The sequence below is a fragment of the Triticum dicoccoides genome, chromosome 1A (genome assembly GCF_002162155.2).
Source record: "Triticum dicoccoides isolate Atlit2015 ecotype Zavitan chromosome 1A, WEW_v2.0, whole genome shotgun sequence".
In the NCBI taxonomy this organism is placed as follows: Eukaryota; Viridiplantae; Streptophyta; class Magnoliopsida; order Poales; family Poaceae; genus Triticum; species Triticum dicoccoides.
In genome coordinates this window covers 512,264,886-512,269,699 of record NC_041380.1, presented here as the reverse complement: position 1 = coordinate 512,269,699, position 4,814 = coordinate 512,264,886, and positions in this window count along the sequence as shown.

Here is a 4,814-nt window from a genome sequence, read left to right as displayed (position 1 = left end):
ATCGAACAACTTTTTGGTTTTTTTTTTCACGCTACCAACAACGAGCGATCTTTGCGTGCGATCAATTAAAGCTTTGATGGGCCGACCCAGTAAAAACATCACCTACGAGCGCCAGTAAACTAAATTGGCGCTGAGAGCGCCGGTTAGGAGCTCCCGGATTGATAACCCTGCCGAGTGGGCGTTGTTGGGTGTGCTCAACCAAGTGGGCCACCTGGTATGTGCCTAGCCAAGTGGGCCGCCTAGAACGGACTTGGGTTGTCCCAGGCATGCTAAGGCCCTGTTTGGTTCAGCTTTTATCGACGGATTCCGCTGCCGCGCAGCAGAATCTGAACCAAAGGACAAACCCAGCAGAATCCGATTCCAGAAATCCGCTATCAAAATCTGAACCAAAAGCGGAAGCAACCCAGGACGTGCTTTTCCAAAATCTGATTCCGCTGTGGGCCAAAATGTGAAAAAGCTGTATCAGCTAGTTTGCCAAATGACCTACATCTTTTTCACATCAGATTTTCCACAGCTGTTTTTTCACAGCAGATTTTTTTCACGGCTGCTTTTAGAAATCCACAGCCGAACCAAACACAGCCTAAGTTGTTTCCCTATGTTGGGCATATCCCGTAGGGATTCATCCGCCACTCTCTCCCATTTCATTTTTTGTTGCTTAAAAATATGCATTCTTCCAAGGTGTCATGGCGTCTCAATCGAAAAGAGATGTTTTAATCTCCACTATTGATATAATTAAAGGTTGTGTACCAAAGAATAAATAATTTGTTGGGAATGTGTGGGTGAGAGTAGTTAATTGCTGCCACTTAGAGCATCTACAGCTGGGGGCCTCAAACACGTCACAAACTTCCAAACAGGCTGACCGGTCAATGACCGCTCACAAAAAATCGATCTACTCGGACGCCTCAAAGCGCCCTTCAGACGCCCGGGCTGTCCGATGTCCCTCATATATAGCCAAAATATGGGGCAGCCTGGATACGTCAGCCGGCCCACCCCCGACCACACACACACATATATATATATATATCCCATCTGATGAATTTTAGACCTCATTCCACTCCACTTTCTCCGTCCTCTCCTCTTCCCAATCCGATCCATGGTGGACGATCGCAGTGGCTCTGGCTCCAATGGCGACAAGAGCGCCATTGATGGGGCCATTCTCCGCATTTCTTTGCGCCGCTCCCGTCTAGATCAGGGTAGCACCAGCAGAGGCAGCTCACGATCGAAGCAACGCATCACCCCCTTTCGTCTACCATTGCAGTGCGGGCGATGTTGCCGGGCCGTCCCGTCCGGGGAGTAGCACCGATGGGAGCACCGCCTGCTCCGCCCAAATTCAGGTATGCTGCTCGGCCGCCACCCCCTCCATTCTACCCCCGGAGAGCATACACGAGCACCATTGGGTGCTTGTGCCCTTGCCGGCATTGGGCCGGTCGAGGACTGATACATCTTCAACGTATCTATAATTTATGAAGTATTTATGCCATGTTTACAACAATTTTGTATGGTTTTGGTATGATTTGATTAGAACTAACCCAGACTGATGCTGTTTTCAGCAGAACTACCGTGGTGTCGTTTTTTGTGTAGAAATAAAAATTCTAGGAATAGGCTGAAAATTTACAGTGATTTTTAATGGACCAAAAGAGACCCCCCCAAGCACCAGAGCTGGGCCAGGAAGTGGACGAAGGAGCCACAAGCCTGGGGGGCGCACCCTCCGAGCTTGTGGGCCCCTCGGGCACCCCTTGACATGAGACCAACGCCAAAAATTCCTATAAATACCAAAAACCTGTTGGGGAACGCAGTAATTTCAAAATTTCCTATGCACACGCAAGATCATGGTGATGCATAGCAACGAGAGGGAAGAGTATCGTTTAAAATTAATCCTGAAGATAGATGTAGAGGTAGCGTGCCGACGGCGATCACATCGACTTTGGAAACCACACGCGCATCGTCACCTCGTCCTTAACCAATCTTCGCTCAATCCTTAGTCCCTGTTTCAAGTTGCAAATATTAGCAACAGAACCAATATCAAATACCCATGTGCTACTGTGAGCTCTAGTAAGGTACACATCAATAACATGTATATCACATATACCTTTGTTCACTCTGCCATCATTCTTATCCGCCAAATACTTGGGGTAGTTCCGCTTCCAGTGACAAGTCTGTTTGCAGTAGAAGCACGCAGTCTCAGGCTTAGATCCAGACTTGGGTTTCTTCTCCTAAGCAACAACTTGTTTGTTGTTCTTTTTGAAGTTCCCCTTCTTCTTCCCTTTACCCTTTTTCTTGAAACTGGTGGTCTTGTTGACCATCAACACTTGATGCTCCTTCTTGATTTCTACCTCCGCAGCCTTTAGCATTGCGAAGAGCTCGGGAATTGTCTTATCCATCCCTTGCATATTATAGTTCATCACGAAGCTCTTGTAGCTTGGTGGCAGTGATTGAAGAACTCTGTCAAAGACACTATCAACAGGAAGATTAACTCCCAGTTGAGTCAAGTGATTATGGTACCCAGACATTCTGAGTATATGTTCATTGACATAACTATTCTCCTCCATCTTGCAGCTATAGAACTTATTGGAGACTTCATATCTCTCAATCCGGGCATTCGCTTGAAATATTAACTTCAACTCCTGGAACATCTCATATGCTCCATGATGTTCAAAACACCGTTGAAGTCCCGGTTCTAAGCCGTAAAGCATGGCACACTGAACAATCGAGTAGTCATCAGCTTTGCTCTGCTAGGTGTTCATAACATTTGACGTTGCTCATGCAACGGGTTTGTCACCTAGCGGTGCTTCTAGGACGTAATTGTTTTGTGCAACAATGAGGATAATCCTCAAGTTACAAACCTAGTCCGTGTAGTTGCTACCATCATCGTTCAACTTAGGTTTCTCTAGGAACGCATTAAAATTCAACGGAATAACAACACATGCCATCTATCTACAACAACATAGACATGCAAAATACTATCAGGTACTAAATTCATGATAAATTAAAGTTTAATTAATCATATTACTTAAGAACTCCCACTTAGATAGACATCTCTCTAATCATCTAGGTGATCACGTGATCCATATCAACTAAACCATGTCCGATCATCACGTGAGATGGAGTAGTTTTCAATGGTGAATATCACTATGTTGATCATATCTACTATATGATTCACGCTCGACCTTTCGGTCTCCAGTGTTCCGAGGCCATATCTGCATATGCTAGGCTCGTCAACTTTAACCCGAGTATTCCGCGTGTGCAAAACTATCTTGCACCCGTTGTATGTGAACGTAGAGCTTATCACACCGGATCATCACGTGTCTCGGCACGACGAATTGTAGCAACGGTGCATACTCAGGGAGAACACTTATACCTTGAAATTTAGTGAGAGATCATCTTATAATGCTACCGCCCAACTAAGCAAAATAAGATGCATAAAGGATAAATATCACATGCAATCAATATAAGTGATATGATATGGCCATCATCATCTTGTGCCTTTGATCTCCATCTCCAAAGCACCGTCATGATCACCATCGTCACCGGCTTGACACCTTGATCTCCATCGAAGCATCGTTGTCGTCTCGCCAACTATTGATTCTACGACTATCGGTACCGCTTAGTGATAAAGTAAAGCAATTACATGGCGATTGCATTTCTGTCACATCCCTAGCTTCTGGCATTGCACTAGTACTAGCCTTTGGTGATGCATCATGTTTACTTTTACAGAAAGTTGAAATGGGGATTGTCCAAACCCTAGCATTTTAAGAATTCACCAGGTTCACCTAAAATATTTTCAGTCAATCCAAGTGGCTTTCAAAAATGTTCATCATCTTTGGAAAAATGCTGGAAACAGTAACCAGAGATGATGCACATTTTTCCATGTCATTTTGGATCTTTGAACTAATATATATTGTATTTGAGTTGGAGCAAATATATGTTATATATATTTTTAATGCTTCAATAATTCTGATATTTTGTGAGGGGCTCTAGAATATTACTTTCAGTCCCTGCAAAAATTATTGGAAGAAACAAAAATGATTTAGTGTTTGAACTAAATCAAAACAGATTGAAACAAATAGAAAACAATGATTAAAAAAATAAAACAGAGCAAAAATAAAAAAGGGAGACGGCCACCTGGGCCACTTACCTGCTTACCTGCCCGGCCCAGCTCCTCCCGCTGGCCCAGCCCGCCACCGCTACCCCCCCTGTCGTCTTCTTCCCTCGCCAGAAGGACGCGGGCACGCGCCCGGCGCGCGCGGCCATGCGCCCCGGCCACCTCCTCCCTGCCTGGCTGCCTCCTCCTCCCCTGGTTCCCTCCCGCGACGCCACGCAGCCCCCTCGGACCCCTCTCACTCTTCCTCGAGGCCCCGCCCCTCTGCTCTTTCTCTCTCGCCCGAACCCGAACACAGCCGTCGCCACCGACGCCGTTCGCCGCGGCCACCATCCCCCTCTCGCCTCCCCGACGCCTCCCAGAGCTCCGCAAGTCCTCCCTCGTCCTCCTCGTCGTCTCACGCGACCAGAAGAGCCCCGGAACGCCGCCCCCGACGTTTTCCCCCTCGCCGGCCGCCGAGGATCTTCTCCGTCGAATTCGGCCACTCCGGCGCGCCCCCGAGCTCGCTGACCCTCCCTGCACGATCCCCGTGAGTCCCTGCTCCGTTTCCCCCTAACCCCAAGCTCGATTTCGAGCTCTAGCCGCCCCCTCTACCAGAGCCGAGACGCTCCGCCGCACGGGCTCGTCGCCGGTGAAGCTCCGGTGACCTTTTGGTCCCACGCCTGCGTCCGTTGCACTCGTTGCGTCCCGTAGAGTAAAACTAGCGCGACCACCG